The sequence below is a fragment of the Myotis davidii genome, unplaced genomic scaffold, assembly GCF_000327345.1.
Source record: "Myotis davidii unplaced genomic scaffold, ASM32734v1 scaffold512, whole genome shotgun sequence".
NCBI classification, from domain to species: Eukaryota; Metazoa; Chordata; class Mammalia; order Chiroptera; family Vespertilionidae; genus Myotis; species Myotis davidii.
In genome coordinates this window covers 822,521-839,450 of record NW_006284323.1, presented here as the reverse complement: position 1 = coordinate 839,450, position 16,930 = coordinate 822,521, and the positions used below count along the sequence as shown (strand labels likewise).

General features: G+C 48.2%; 1 protein-coding gene across 1 annotated transcript in view; it reads left to right on the top strand.

Annotated features, from left to right (window-relative positions):
- DSCAM (Down syndrome cell adhesion molecule) overlaps positions 1 to 16,930 on the top strand; it is a 476,284-nt gene that overhangs the window by 48,958 nt on the left and 410,396 nt on the right. The gene's annotated exons all lie outside the window — the stretch shown is intronic.

Below are 16,930 nucleotides of genomic sequence, written 5' to 3'. Positions count from 1 at the left end.
CCTTGAGTCCCAGGCAAGGGACCCCTAGCTCCTGGGCCTGCCAGCTTCAACTGTGCCCAGCTCCAATCACTGGCTCCACCCCTACTTCCTGCTATCACTGGCCAGGGTGGCAAAGGCGCCCGATTCTCCAATCACGGCTGGGGGGCAGGGCAAAGGCGGCCCCCCGGCTTTTAGCTCCCCCCCTGGGTTTCCGATCACTATCAGTGGTAGGGGACTTCTTCCTGCTTTCCCTTTCGCCTCCCTGCATTGTGCCTACATATGCAAATTAACCGCCATCTTTGTTGGCGGTTAACTGCCATCTTAGTTGGCAGTTAATTTGCATATCGCCCTGATTAGCCAATGAAAAGGGTAGCAGTCGTACGCCAATTACCATGTTTCTCTTTTATTAGTGTAGATGGCTAGAGGTGCTATGACTACTTAAGAAGATACAGAGCAGTGTATGCCATCTCCCTCCTTGATTTTTTAGGGCCTCTGGGAAAAATGACACAATGAGTAGCACCCTCCACTCACCCAGTGCTGGTGAGGCCTCCACTCCATCAGCCAGTCAGCTGAGCACGTTTCCAGAAAGTTCTTCCCCAGGACAGGGAGCAGCAGAGTGCATGCTGGCAGATAACACATGAGTGGAATGTTTACTGCTTTTCTGTTACATGATCCCTAGAAAAGTTCATGAACTCTTACATAAGTTATTGGTTATGCTGTATCCTATAGCATCCCAGACATCTCCTATGTTCTATTGCACTAGAAATAGCACATGTACACACGTGTGCACGCACACACACACACACGTGATTATTCTTTCCAAAAGGCAACCAAGCCCAATCGCCTGTTAAAAGTGATTCCATGTAACAGGATGACAGGAACATAAGCATCAGAAAGCCTTGAGGGAAATTTATAAATTTATTCAAATTTATCCCATGTCATGTGTTTTAAATTTCAAGCACATACAAGGATGAGGAATTGTAAAAGTAATTCCTTCATCAAGAGCAAACCACGATGGATTCTGTTCTGTATAAGATAAATAGGGTTTTAATCAGGGCCTATGAGAGACGCTTCTAGGATAAGCTCCATAAAGGTAGGCATGCACCTGGGGAGGAATTTTTTAACTAACAGGTTGAGGCTCCTGTGTGTTGTGGATAGTGGCTGTGAACCTCTGATATTGGGAGGAACGGGGATCACCCATCTGTCTCTTTGCTGAGCCTTAAAAGCCACAGCTCATCCCTGGTTGGGAGGAAGAACAAGACTACTGATGCTAGATGGGCTGAGACAGCAGGCAGAGCCTCAGTGCTGGGAAGGAACATCCGACGTAGGAAGGAGAACAGAAAAGTCCGTGTGCTCTTCTGCATCCCGTGTGACATTCAAATTGCCCAGGCAGCTTCTCGGGACACAGCGCAGCAGCTGCTATGATCATGGACTTTGGTCCCAGTTGTTGACAAAGCCGCACAGCCACCTCCAGTCCTCGCCGTCACGTCTCCCAGGCTGACGTGCCAGAGCAGGGGCAGGCCTGAGGTAGTGTCTGACTCAGAGCACCGCTCCCTGGCTGTCACTCTTTTTGGAGCCAAAGGACGAAGATTTGAGTGAGTCCCCAAAAGCGGGATTCATGTTTATCTCAGTTGTCTTCTGCTGTCTGGGACCCTTCCTCTTCTTGATCGGCTCAGTGCTTCTCTGGTTCCGGTCTGTCCTACAGGATTATCTACTCACCTGCTCTGTCAACATCCGCCCATCAGATGCTGTGCAATATCCTCTAGTCAACCCAAAGGGTAAAAGGAAGCATGCGTAGTAAAATAACTGCCACAGTTTCTTAATATTTTATTGTTTCAACTGGAGTGCCAACTATGTTCCAGGCAATGACATGAAAATATTAATATTTTTCTAGTAGGAAGTCTAGACTGAGATTCTGATTGCTAAGTGAAAAACACATCTTTTATTGGTAAAATCTAAAACTGTGGTAGTGTTACAGTGCCACATTACACCACAGAACCATGTGAAAATTAAGTTCATCTTTTTGATTGATGACTGAATGTCCTTGCAATAATCTAGTTTAAATGAAAAGTTGGATTGTGGTTTTAGATTTAAATCATCATGGAACCCCTTCCATATGTTTTTAAAGTAAATGGATTCTGATATTAAAATAAAACCCACATGTAACATTCTCCAGGGAGTTACACATATTGTGTGCCCAAATTGCTGAGTTTATAGGACGCTGGTGTTTAGAGAGTGTGGTTAAAAATAGCTATTGCCAGAAGTCATCTAATATTATTAGTTCTGGGGCAGGGAAGTGGCAACAATACCAGCAATCCCAACCCAAAATGAAACAGAAGAAATGGACCAATATGGATAAGAATTGCAATAGTATTAAGAAGTTATGGTCAGCGGCCGTTTTGCCTGGGAAGGCCACTCTGTAGTATTTCCTCCTGTGAAGCTATAAAATGCAAGTTCTTTGTCTCACCAACCAAAGTGACCCTTTAACCCAAGGCGGAACCAAATTTATTTATAAACAAAACACAATGTGCAGGGTCCCATCCCTGAATTTTGCCTGAATTTTCATTATGTTGTCCTTTTCGATGGAAAAGAAACTGTGTGGGCTGGTTAAACATTTATTTTTACTCAAAACAGAAAATACAGATTTAGAAAAAATCCACATCCATTTGTGTGATAACGTTTTCTTAGTGAATAGCATGCATTCATTTCAGAACGAAACAGATCTGGTTAATTGTGACTATGTAAGGAATCCTTGGGAGAGGTGAAGGAAGGGGAAGGCACCTTTGATTCTGGTGTTAATTTTTGGGTGTTACATACATACAGAGACAGTCAGCTTTCTGCACAGCATTGCATTCTGGGCCATTGTTGCAAGTGGCAGAGCAGGGTGCACTTTTGAATCTGGTGTTAATTTGTGGGTGTTACACACACACGCATGCACACGCACGCAGAGTCAGCTTTCTGTACAGCAAAATGGGTCACTCACTCACACTAGGCCAGCGTTGCAGGCGGCAGAGGGGGGTGCACACCTGCTCACACAGCATGTTGCCCACGTTCAGTGGCGTCTTTCCCTGCTTCATGTTTGCCGTTCACTAACATCTTAAACTGTACTCCAGCAGAATGTTGGGGAAGGAGAGAGGAGATGAATATTACAGCCCGATTTTTCCCAGGTCTTCAGGGTCTGATGCTTCCACTCTCCTGACTCTGTCCATGGGTAGAATGCTGTATCAGAATGTACTGAGTGTACCTTCATTTTGGCTTGAGCAGATCACAGGTGTTAAGTGTGAAGAGTCTCATGTTACATAAAACTGCTTCTTGGCACATAGTAGGACTTCAGTAAGTAGGCTCAGAATGGGTGCACAGCAGTGAATGCAGGTGAATCAGCCATGACGAGTTGATTCTAAGATGAGCCACCCTTCAACTCTAAACAGTACAAGGCAACCCAAGTGTCTTGATTTTACAGGGAAGGTGAATCTTTATGTGAAAAATGGTGTAGGCTCAGCCGGTGTGGCTTAGTGGTTGAACATTGACCCATGCACCAAGAGGTTGCTGGTTCGATTCCTGCTCAGGGCACATGCCTGTGTTGTGGGCTTGATCCCCAGTAGGGGACATGCAGGAGGCAGCCAATTGATGTTTCTATCTCATTGATGTTTCTATCTCTCTCTCTCCCTCTCCTTTCCTCTCTCTCTAAAATCAACAAAAACATTAAAAAGAAAGAAAGAAAAATGGTGTAGGATATAAGTCTCAAGTATGAAATGAGCAAGTGGTATATCCATTTGGACTAGCTGTTTAGTGATGATGGGAGGAGATTTAAAGTCCCCTGTGTGTCTGGACCAGGCATATATGACTTTGATATTACATGTGATAGTGGCATGACAATACGCACAGATAATTTGGCAGGTATACCTGTTGTCCCAGGTCTGGAGGAAAATGTTAAAATGTTTTGTGACCTTGTGAGTGGCTGGAGTACAAGCTTTCCCTTTAAAATTGGTGTCACATTTGAGGGTACCCTGAACCCCACATGGCTGGAGACTCCTCCCTGTGGAGTGTGGGTCTGACACACTATGGTCAGTTATTTTCTTGTGAGACTCACAGGCTATATTTCATGGACTACCTTCTAAGGTACCGGTAGTCAGAACTCCCAACATACAAATTTTGGGAGGACACGCATCCGCCCATAATCCTCCATAATTAGCTAGTCATTGCCTGAAATATTAAGACAGAAAAATAAATTGTTGCTACAAAGAAGCAATTAGACTAGTTTCTTTGGACTGTGACTGCAGGTGTCAAATTCAAAGCAATCTTTTGTGAAAAAAGTCTCCTCTTGGTGGGTCATAGCCTGAGCATGGCTACCTGGAATTCATTTTCTACTTTAAGGTAACACGTTTGCTCCTTTTGTGGGATCATGAAAATAAATCCCTTTACTTGTTGATTAATTGTTATTTTCTCCTCTGGATGGAAATCTTTTTTTTTTTTTTTAATTCTCACCCAAGGAGTGAGGATATTTTTTCCATTGATTTTTAAAGATATTGGAAGTGAGGGTGGAAGGAGGAAGAGAGAGAAACATCAATGTGAGAGAGACACAAAGATCAGTTGTGTCCCACATGCCCCCCCTAGCAGGGATGGGGATTGAACCAGCAACCCAGGTACGTGCCCTTGACTGGCAATCAGACTCATGACCCGCTGGTGCACAGGCCGATGCTCTAAACCAGTGATGGCGAACCTATGACACGTGTGTCAGAGGTGACACGCAAACTCATTTTTTTGGTTGATTTTTCTTTGTTAAATGGCATTTAAATATATAAAATAAATATCAAAAATATAAATCTTTGTTTTACTATGGTTTCAAATATCAAAAAATTTCTATATGTGACACGGCACCAGAGTTAAGTTAGGGTTTTTCAAAATGCTGACATGCCGAGCTCAAAAGGTTGGCCATCCCTGCTCTAAACACTGAACACCCAGTCAGACCTGGGTGGAACTGTTAAAGGGCCACATGCTTTTAGGAACAGGTTACCAAACCGGCTGTTTCAATCAGAGCTTCTAGCCCCTGGTCATCCACCTCCAAACTGCTTTGGATTTGGCGTTCGGTTATGATTGATCACCATCAGCTTCCTCCCTGTGGTTACCCTGGGAAGGTGGTCCCACGTGGAAGAGCCTCTTGGGAATATTTAGGGTAAACCTAATGGTTATAAGCCCGACCGTGCAGTAGGGTTTTTCTTCCTTATCCTTATCTTCACTGCCGTCTTCCTTCAAAAGAGACATCTCCTTGCACCTCTTGTTTCAGCCGCGACATTAGCATTTGGAGAGGGAAGCCAGCCTTTCGTTTTCCTTAAGGCTCAGAGCATTTTCTGAACTCAGTCTTTCCAAGTAAGGGAAGCCGTGCATCCAGAGGACGGTGAAATAGAACCCTGTGCTCCTTGATGCTGTCCCCTGGCCCGGGCAAATGGTGGCAGCGGGAAGATACGTCACTTGCCCACACTCACACTCACACAGGCAGTTGGTAGCCACTCGGTAATATGAGCTACTCCCACTCTGCTATTTCCACAGCTCCTCTGGGGTCATGTGGACATGGGTATAAATAATGCACGATGCCAATTTAATCGGCAGCCTCTGGCTTCTTACATAAGAAATGCAGACGGATGACGGAAGGCGCTTGGAAGTCTTCCCAGGCTGATTCGGTAGTAAATTAGACAATATTCCATAATTATCCAGTGAACCGGCCCAGCCAGACTTCAGGGGATGACGAGTGGCAGCTGTGGTTAGGACACGCTTAAGTCATTTTGTGAGCAATGTAAGGGTTACTGCAAAAAAATCACCAACCAAAATTACTCAGGAGACAACACAGCATGTGGTAGAGGGCAGGACCCCGGAGCCAGCACACGGAGCTTCAGATGCTGGCTGTAGGGCTGAGGGATGACTTTGGGCAAGTTACTAAATTTCTTTGTGCTTCAGGTCGTGCACTATCAGGCTAATAATAATGCTCTCTTATAATAATGTCCTGATGATTAAATGAATCTATATAATAAAAGCCTAAGTGACCATTACAGCAGAACAACCAGAACGACTAGTCGCTATGATGCACACTGACCACCAGGGGGCAGATGCTCAACTCAGGAGCTGCCCCTGGTAGTCAGTGCGCTCCCCCAGCCAGAAGCTGGGCTCACGGCTGGAGAGTGCAGCAGCGGTGGCAGGAGCAGCAAGCCGAGCGGTAAGGAGCAGTGAGCAGGCGAGCGGTAAGGAGCAAAGGGTCCCGGACTGCAAGAGGGATTTCTGACTACCAGCTTAGGCCCCATCCCCAGGGGGAGCAGGCTCAAGCTGGCAGGTGGACATCTCCCAAGGGGTCCCAGACTGTGAGAGGGTGCAGGCCGGGCTGAGGGATCCCCGCTCCAGTTTCATACACCGGGCCTCTAGTTAAATATATAAAATGCTTAGAACAGTATGTGGCACATAATAAGAGCTGCATAAACATTGGCCACTCTTATAGTTATTAGTAGGCATAATGCCTCACCTTGATGCTTCTGACATTCCAGAACATTCAAGTGCTAGTATAGGTAGCATGTGTCAAGTCTAGTGAGAAAGAATTGTTCCCATCAATGTTTCTTGACTTGTGAGGATCACCTTTGGATGCTCAACTGATGAATCTTTGGCACTAGTCTACTCAACTGAGTCTGCGCAGTTAGGATAGTGTCATCTCTATCCTTTGTCTGGATGAATACAACTGGGAAGATATTTTTTAAAACATGAAAATAGTGCAACCAGAGCTTAGTTTTGGCTGTGTGAGTTCATGTATGCTTAGTAAATTTCACTAACACTTCAGAGCGATTGCACTGGAGATGAGAGCTCAGGTCACAGGACCTCCTGCCCCTAAGCATCAATGCACCACGTTATGCACTACCAAGTGACATGGGCAGAAGCTAACGATGGGGCTGGAGGGAATGGGTGAATTCTAACAGTGGGTCCTCTCCAGTAAGGAAAGGTGGGCAGTCTCAGGATACAACTCCTGACCTCGGCCTTCCCCCCTACCCTAGTTGCCCAGGAAGCTGAGTGGGCAGTTTTGAAAACCTCAGGAGTGTCCTCACCTCCACCAAATCTGGAGGAAAGCAGACTGATGTGCGTTGGATGCCAGACACGGCAAATGAAAACCGGCTGCCATTTAAATTGTTTTTATAGGTGATTTGTTGTTTTACTCTGGCTTCATTTTAAGATTTCTTGGTATTTCATGTTCTGTAATTTTATTGAAATGTGCTTAAATGTAAATTTTCTTTTATACCAGTATACCCTACTTTCATTTATTTTTTATTTTTATTTTTTAAATATATTTTACTGATTTTTTACAGAGAGGAAGGGAGAGAGATAGAGTCAGAAACATCGATGGGAGAGAAACATCGATCAGCTGCCTCCTGCCCATCTCCTACTGGGGATGTGCCCGCAACCCAGGTACATGCCCTTGACCGGAATCGAACCTGGGACCCTTCAGTCCGCAGGCTGACGCTCTATCCACCGAGCCAAACCGATTTGGGCACTACTTTCATTTATTGTAGTATATTGTGCTTTGGGGATTTTTGACCCGTGTTTTCTGTCAGTCCTGGAGATGTGAACATCGCTGTCCTTTTAATTATTTCCTCTCATTCATTGCTATGTTCCTGAGATTCCAGTTGGATGTGTTCGGCTTTCTCATTCTGTTCTTCGTTTCTCTTAATGCCACTCAGATTCTCCATCACTATTCTATTATTATCTCCCAAGTAAATGGTCTTCTAGAATCCTCTGCCGGATACCTCTTAGACATAGTGGTCTTGATGATTTTAGTTTGTTTTTATCTGATTCATGTCTTATCCTGACTTCACGCTTTCCTGTTTATTTTCCTTGCTCGTCGTCTTTAATGATGTGGGCGTTCCTTGAATGTCTCATGGCTGTTGGCTGTCTATTCATACTCAAGATGGAGCAAATGGGAAGCAAAACCGGGCACATCCATGCGTGGTCAGGGCTCATGGAATCCTCATCTTCACTGTGTGGCGAGAGAACCTGCTCGTCTGAACCCAGTGAGAGCTCTGGATTGCTACAGCTCTATTTTCTTTGCCACCATAAGACTTCCCCCCTTTTTTGGGAGAAAAGAGGGAATGTTAGTAGACAGTCTGCCAGCTTGAATTAAAAGGCCAGCGTGATTTTTTTTTAAAAGAAGAGCCTCATCATATAATCTCTCACTTTAAAGCCTGCTAATTTCATACAGAACAAACACCAGCGTCCTTACCTCAGTCACCAACGGTGTAACTCCTTCTCTCCAAATGCATTTGCAGCCTAATCTTAAGCGATGCTTTTTCCTTCTCCCCCATCCACGTGCCTCCAGACCCCAGAGTAGAGAAAACTACCCTCGTAAGTAGCCTCATAGCATCATGTGTCCTTTGTAGCACTTATCAGAGAAGTAAGTTTACTTTTGTTTCTATGATCATCTGGTTAAATCTGTGTCACCTACAAATGTAAATGCCACCAACATAGTAATTATATCTGAGTGTATGTACCATTGTATTCCCTAGTTTCTATTTAGTGAATAAATACTGAGTAAATGGGTGATGGGTCAGTAGTAGCCACAAGGTCCATCTCAGCCTGTTTTTTGAGATTATTTAGATCTGAGTTTAGCCCTTTCAGTGATGATAGTAAGATGTTTAAATGGATTCTCAGACTCATCTGAAATACAAGCGTGACTAAGTAATGGTTAAGGTGGTGTCTGGTATAAAGGTGCTTTATTTATACCTAAGGTTGTCAATGTGGTGTCCCATATTTGGAATAATTTTATCTTCAGAAGTTGATGGGATATTGTATTGGCTTATTTTCATGCACTGGAACTACACTGATTCATGTCATTCTAAATAATGAGAGCTTATTGGAAAGGATCCATGTGGGAGTGAATGCTAGGACCCTCAGATACATGACTAGGTATCAAGAAAAACAGAACTATTGCCAGGTGGCCCTTCTGGAAACTAGAACTGGAGGGCAACAGAGGCTTCTGGGCCGCTCTGGACATCATGTCTCAACCCTTTTCGTGCAAGGCGTGGGCCTGCACTCCGGTCCCCACCGCCAGCTTCACTCATTAGGCTCTGGGCACAGCCCCTTCCATCTGTGTGCCTCCTACTTCACGGCCCGCTGGGAAGCATGCTTGCCCTTCTCTTCCTCACTCGGGTGATCTTTAACTCTGTGTTTTATAGTAGAATCTCAGGCAGAAAGAACAGATTGGTTTTATGGCGAAGCTCTCACAGTAACCAAGTCTGGGCTGACTGTCCTTGTAGGATGTGGTAGGAAATGCACCCCTGTGCGAAGGAGGTCTGGGGCTCCCTCCTGCATGCCAGACGGTGCCTCAGCTGGCGCTTTCCCCACGTTCCCGGTGCATGGACTCAACCCAGTTTCAGCTTCCCGTGGGACCAATGGCTCCCTTCCCATTGCGGGGAAGCTGGTTCAGTGCACCTGAACCCAGTGGATCCCCAAGGCTACGGGTATCCAGCCTCCCCAAACCACTGCCGGAGCAGCTGGCATCTCAGCCCACACTGTCCTGTGCCCCGCAGCCTGGTGACTCCCTTGCTGTAGGATTGTGCTTACACTCGCCTTTTAAGGAGTGACAGCAGCAAAGTTGGGGGGACCTCCCTGGAATTCACACCCACAGTGGCATGTCCATCAGTGTCCTGGCCCAGTGTGCCTTTCTGTGGGGTCAGAGAGGTCAAGAACCTGAGCCTTCTCTCACTAACCCTGCCTGGTAGGTATTATACTCAACTGTCTGTTTGATGTAGTGGGTTCAATGGTGTCCCCTCAGATCCATGGTCACCAGGAACCTCAGGATGTGACCTGGTTTGAAAATAGGGTCTCTAGATCCACTAAGGACCTGGAGAGAAAATCATCTTGGATTCAGGGCGGGCTCTGAGTCCAGTATCGGGTGTCCTTGTAAGAGAACGCAGAGGAGATGCAGACGCAGGGACACAGAAAAGGAGGCCATGTGAACACGAGGGCAGGTACTGGAATGATGTGCCTACAAGCCAAGGATGCCAGGGACTGCTGACGAACACCAGGAGCGGGGAAGGGCCTGGTGCCGCTCTCTCCTCAGAGCCTCAGGAGCCGACCTGCCTACACCTGTTTCAGGCTGTGGTCTCCAGAATTGTGAGAGAATGAAGTCTTGTTGCTTTAGGCCCCCGTTTTGGGGTAATTCGTTCTGGCAGCCCCCATACAGTTGGTTCTCTAGGAGCGGAGCTGAGAAGGGGATTCTTGTGCAAATGAATGAGGATCCTCGGAGAAGGGCCATGTCAGGGGCGGGGGGGTCAGGCATGTGGTTTCAGTGTGAGGGGCGGGGGGGAGTCAGGCATGTGGTTTCAGTGTGAGGGGTGGGAGGAGTCAGGCATGTGGTTTCAGCTGGAGGCTGAGCTCACCTGACCTCCAGGAGGCCTGGAGCGCAGTGCCCTAGAGCAGTGGTCGGCAAACTGCGGCGCGGCAAACCGTGGCTCGTGAGCCACATGTGGCTCTTTGGCCCCTTGAGTGTGGCTCTCCCACAAAATACCACATGTGGGCGCGCATGTACAGTGCGATTGAAACTTCGTGGCCCATGCACAGCAGTCGGTATTTTGTGGAAGCGCCACACTCAAGGGGCCAAAGAGCCGCATGGGCTCTCGAGCCACGGTTTGCCAACCATGACCCTAGAGGATTTGTTCCACCCGTGGCCCTGGGGCCACCCCACCCTTTGAACTTGAGCTCAGCCAGTTGCTCACTGTGGGCCCCCCAGGAGGAGTGGGAGTGTCCCTCAGGGTGAGCTCACTCTCATTTGGCAGGGACATTCTCTGGGGTGAGGGGATGATGGAGGCTGGGAGGCATTGGCTGCTGACACTCCGAGTGGCGAGGAGATGGGTCCCCGGGTTCGAAACGGGCTTTGCTGGGCTGCCACACTTCCATGCCAATGATTCTTTTTTTTTTTAAAATATATTTTATTGATTTTTCACAGAGAGGAAGGGAGAGAGATAGAGAGAGTTAGAAACATCGATGAGAGAGAAACATCGATCAGCTGCCTCTTGCACATCCCCTACTGGGGATGTGCCCGCAACCCAGGTACATGCCCTTGACCGGAATCGAACCCGGGACCTCCCAGTCCGCAGGCTGACGCTCTATCCACTGAGCCAAACCGGTCTTGGCCATGCCAATGATTCTTAACCGAATCCTGTGAGGTTGTGGGCTTTGTGATAGGTCCTGATGGGTGACAAGTGTTAACCACTTTGCATGGCAGGAGACACTCACCCAGGGTACCGTGTTGTACCGCTCGGCAGATGCCCACCACACCTCCAGCTGTCTGCAGTGGCGAGGGTAGTGCCCCGGTTCAGAGGCGCAGGGGCTCAGCAGGAGAGGCTCACGGGCCACAGAGGCCGTTGGGATGGGTGGGGCTCCTGCCCAGGGGAGACTGTGGCAGTTTCTAAACCTACGGGAGGTCCGCACAGAACCCCGAAGACCTGAAGGTGTAGGATGCAGGCCTGCGATACTTTGAACTGCGAGGAAAGAGATGGGCCGTAACCACTGCATTGCTTTTTCATCGATTACTCACGAAACAATAACAGAAACTGGGAATGAATTGTGTTGACACAACAGGACATTGTATCAGTCCTTATTAGAAAAAATCTTTATCTATTCCATTAATCCCAGCCATCTTATTTTGCCGTCTCAGCCTGTGCAGCAAAAAATGAATATTTTTCACAGCCTCCTTCCCATTAACATGGTCAGATTTTATGAAATAATAAAAAGCATCCACGTGAAGATGACACCTTAAGCTCCATTCTCCCTCTCTTCCTCTCTCCATTGTATGCAAGGCATGCATTTCCCCTGGAAAGACAACATGCATGTAGAATTCAATTACCTGGCGGTTTTAGGTTGCGTTCCCTGTGTACTCCCTTGGGATGCATTTCCAAATCAGAAACAGTTTTGGAGGCAGTAGCAATAGCATCACAAATCAAACAGATTGGTTTCAGAGTTTTACCTAACGTAATTGAGGATAAAAGATGAATGGTCCTGGATTCCCCATTCCATCTTCATCCCATCTTCAGCTGGCACTTGATTTTTTAAAAAAAATATTTGTATTGATTTCAGAGAGAAAGAGAGAGGGAGAGAGAGATAGAAACATCAACAATGAGAGAGAATCATTGATCGGCTGCTTCCTGCACACCCTCCACTGGGGATCAAGCCCGCGACCTGGGCGTGTGCCCTGACTGGGAGCCCAACCGTGACCTGATTCATGGGTTGATGCTAAACCACTGAGCCACACCAGCAGGGCCAGCTGCCACTTGATTTACGCAGAGGCACCGTTGGGATGGACATGAACCACACACCGGGACCCAGTGCCCAGGCTGAGCAAAGCCAGGAGATGCTCCTCTGAGAAAGGGCCGAGGAGGCAGCCCATCCCACCCGGGTAGGTGCCGAGAAAGGAAAACGCGCTCACCGTCCCAGGGAGCAGCGCGCACTTTCAGAATTCCACATTCCGGGAGAATTGCAAAGGGCGCGCTGCTCTCTGAGGTGAACTTCACTGCTTTCTACTCCCAGGATGAGCCCTCCATCTGGTTCCCTCCATCTCAGCTCAGAGCTGAGTGAGGACGGCAGCCTGAGTGTGCACCAGGCCCTTGAAGGACCCCTGGGGCCTGCTCCAAGTGCACCCCACGGCCCCTCTGTCCCCGCTGTGTCCTGCACGCCCGGCGGGCCGTGTCCTGCAGCCTCAGGCCCAAACCTGTCTGTCTGCTCAGGAGCCTCTGCAGCTCCCCGTAGGCCCCTCCGAAGGCAGCCGGCCTGGGAGCATGTCTCCCCACGCCCACCCCGAGTGGCCTGTGCTCATCCTATAGCGCTTCAATGGCTGCTCTTCTCCTTCCCAGACATTCTAACTCTTCCCGGAGGTTCCAGGAGAAAAGGCCCAGGTCCTCGTGCTCCTCAACCATGCAGCCTTTTCACCTCCTTTTAAATGTTTTATGTGTATTGATATTTTATTTAGATTTATTTTTGCTGTACCTTGGTCCTCAATACGCTTTTGTTTCTTCTTAGTAACTGATCAAAGGTTTCCTAAATAGGCTATAAGTATTTCCGGGTTGGATGCTCTGTTTCTTGTCTTACCAGCTGAGCGGTTTGGGCAGCTTACCTCAACATTCCGTGTCTCAGTTTTCTCATCTGGAAAGCGGGGAATAATAGTAACATCTGCCTCCTGTAGTGCTGCTGTGAGAATTAAGTAAGTTTTCATGCTGGCAGGGACAGGAAATTTCCCCTTTCCCGCTTAGTTCCTTGAGCTGGTCAAATACTTCAAATGACATACAGCAGATTAACAGGGGAAAATCAAGTTTATATACACTCATATGGAGATTTCTACTATTGCCCTGGCCAGTGTGTGCAGTGGTTAGAGCGTAAGCTGAAGTGCCGAAAAGTCCCGGGTTTGATTTCCGGTCAAGGGCATATACCTGGGTTGCAGGTTTGATCCCTAGCCTCAGTCCAGGTGCATGCTGGAGGCAACCAATCAATGTGTCTCTCTCACAGCAATATTTCTCTCTCTCCCCCTTCCTCCCCTCCTCTCTTCCACGCTCTCTAAAAATCAATGGAAAAATATCCTTGGGTGAGGATTAAAAAAAGAAAAAGAAATTCCCATAATCATGAAGATTCCAAACACAGGCAAAATGAGGTTTGCTTGTCATTCTGGGCGAAGGGGAGGGAGCAGGGTCTAGGGGACTTCAAAGGCAAGTCAGGCGATGCCGTGAGATGGACGGAGCTCATAGCTGGTAAACCCATGTGTGCCGGGCCATCTTCACAGTGGGACGCAGAGAGGACTTGGGTCCGACGGTGCAGGACTCTTTCCTGTCCATCACACCGGCTCCTGTTGAGCGGTAGTTCCTGTGCTGATGGCTCCTCATAAAGCAGGTCCTCACTGCACCCTTCTAGGCAGCTGTGGGGAGGCCAGGGGCTCCTCCTGAGTCCCCTGAGCCTCATGCTGTTCAGCCTGAAATAACCCTCACGCTGAGGGGCACATGTTGGGGCGACTTGTTCTGAACCCCTGCTGTGCACACAGCTTTTGGAGCAGCACTCGGCCAGTTGCAGGAGGAGAATGTTAGCTGTTACCTCTTCTCCGACAAACCCAGCCGTGCTGAAGATTCAGGGCTGCTGGTCTCTGTTTGGCCACACCAGTGACTTTGATTTCATGGAGAAAAATCACAATTTTCAGGGGGTGAGTTTCAAAGCTGGTGCAGGACCTTCCCTGTATTTTGTGGCCTCCCTCCTTCTGGAGTCTGAGCTTAACAGTGCTACACCATCTTTTCTAGAAGACTGCTCAGAAAATCCAAATGATTAACAAGGTTAATGGAGTGGTCTCTGTTTGGCCACACCAGTGACTTTGATTTCATGGAGAAAAATCACAATTTTCAGGGGGTGAGTTTCAAAGCTGGTGCAGGACCTTCCCTGTATTTTGTGGCCTCCCTCCTTCTGGAGTCTGAGCTTAACAGTGCTACACCATCTTTTCTAGAAGACTGCTTAGAAAATCCAAATGATTAAGAAGGTTAATGGAGGGCCAGCCAGGGTGGCTCAGTGGTTGAGCATCGACCTATGTAGCAGGAGGTTATGGTTCGATTCCCAGTCAAGGCACATGCCCTGGTTGGGGGCACGATCCCAGAGGGGGCACATTTCCCAGTCAGGGCACATGCCCTGGTTGGGGGCACGATGCCCACCGTAGGCAGCCAATCCGATTCTCTCTCATCATTGATGTTTCTCTCTCTCCCTCTCCCTTCCTCTCTCTGAAATCAATAAAAAATACTAAAAAAATTAAAAATATGTTTATGGAGGAGCAAATAGTTTATCACAGAAAAATAAATGTGTCACTTTTTGTTCTGGAATGTTCCTGATGAGGGGGATCTGGCACCAATTATGGTCCCTCAGAGCCTCAGAGGAGACGGCAGAGGTCAGGGCGGACCCTGTGCGCCTCTGAAGGCGGTGATTTTCAACCTGTGCTGCGAGAAGTTGTAAAACATGTCGCACCTGATTGACGTCTTTCCCCTCAGATTGTCAAAAAAAAAAAAGAAAAAAAAAAAGCAACAGTCAACACAGCAGTAGCCATTCAGTGTGGCTGTTCTGTCTTGAACCATAAATGTATAGGTCATGTAACAGAGTTGCGTCTTACTGGTCACGTTGCATAATAAGATGGCATTTGATTGGTTAATTCTTGGTACCAGAAACCCTTACATACAAGAATAGGCACCTGATGTTTTTAAAAAGTCACCTTGGAGCAAAAAGCATAGGTCATTACTATTGTCTTATAAATCCATCAAAAACATACCTATTTTTTTGTTAGATCAGCAAAAAGTATAATTGTTGGTGTGCTGCAGAATTGTAGTAGTTTGTGTGCCAGGAGATGAGCAGCCTGGAACTAGCTGCTCCGAGGTGCAGGCTCCCGTGAGGCATTATGGGCACACAGCCCCCCACTCCCCAGATTATTTAGTCCCCAAAGGACTGTACCCTGACACTGAAGGAGGTCTTTACCTCCCGTATTTAATGTCAGTCTTCTGATAGCCTCCCTGTGGGATAAACTTCAGCCACATCTCACGTAGACCTCCTCCAGTGTGTGTCTCCTCCATAAGCTCCTCCATCCCGCCCTCCCCTCCCCTCATCCCCCCGACCCCCCACTCCTACCCTCTGCCAGACCCTGCCCAGGGTTTAGGCTCCTGCTGTTCCTGGTAACTGCTGGCCTCCCTGTGCCCACAGTCAGGAAACCTGCCCTCACCTGGAAACGCTCCCAGGTTGGGGGATGTAGGTCACCGGGGCTTCTAACAGATGGGGCTCTGAATTTGCTGGGGGAAAAGCGTGCTGTGATGTTCAGCAAGCCGTGCAAACACCTGGGCATGGAAACTGTGTCTGATGAGTATAAACTCGAGTTGGATTTCTTCCTTACGCCCAGCTGTGGGCTGGTCACTTGTCTCATTCCTCACGCCCCGACCACCCCCCGCCCCGACTGCAGGAATTGTGGGAGGGGCAGAGAATAATGGTTCCTATTGGTGGGAAACAAGATGTGATTGCCACAGGCATCAGATCCCACAATGCCCATAACGTCACGTGGAAACCTGTGTAAAAATGCAGGGTGCATATACAGCATGTTAGGATGCTGTTCCCAGGATGATCACACTGCAGTCCCCAAAGGCTGCATCATTGTAAAAGTAAGGGTGCAGGTGGGTGGGTCCCCTCTAGTGGCTCAGAGCTGCAATCTGGGTGCAGAGCGGGCTTGGGGTGACCGTGTTTTCTTCGTTTTCTTTGGTGAACTTACAGCCATGTGCTAAAAGCTTGGATGAATTTCTCCAATCCACATTTCTGTTCTCTGCCGTTGTTAGTCAACATTGGAGTGTTTTGTAAGTCATTTCTCCTTAAGCACACTTTTTACTATTATTTTTTTTCCTTTTTGACCCTGTCACCAAACCTCTGCATATGTCCCCCAAATAAAATGCAATATATTTTTGAGTGGCGGGAGAGGGGAGAAGGAGGAGGAGGGGGAGGAGGAGGAGAGGAGGAGAGGAGGAGGAGGAGAGAGAAAAACTGCCAAGTAACCTACTTGTCAATGTGGAGTCACTATGGGTAACGCAGCTCCAAAGATCCCCAAGGTCACAGGGGGCCGCCATCTGCGGAACTGGCAGTGCCTCCCGTCAATGAACTGGGCTGCCCAGGACCAGCTGGGAGCGGGGCTGGGCCCAATACCAAGTGTGCGCTGCATGTGAAATGCAGCCTGAGCTGTCTGGACGCCCAGTCCTGAGCTCGCTGTTCTGCTGTCAGCGAGGCTGGTCCTCAGGGAGGCCTATCCTCCCTACCCCAGGTGCAGGCGGGGCAGTGTTCTTTGCGTGGCCTCCCACCCTGGCTGCCGAAGCTTACTTACATGTCACCCTAACACTCACCTGCTCAGGCTGTGAAAGCCCGCAGACATCAGGGGGCCACCCCC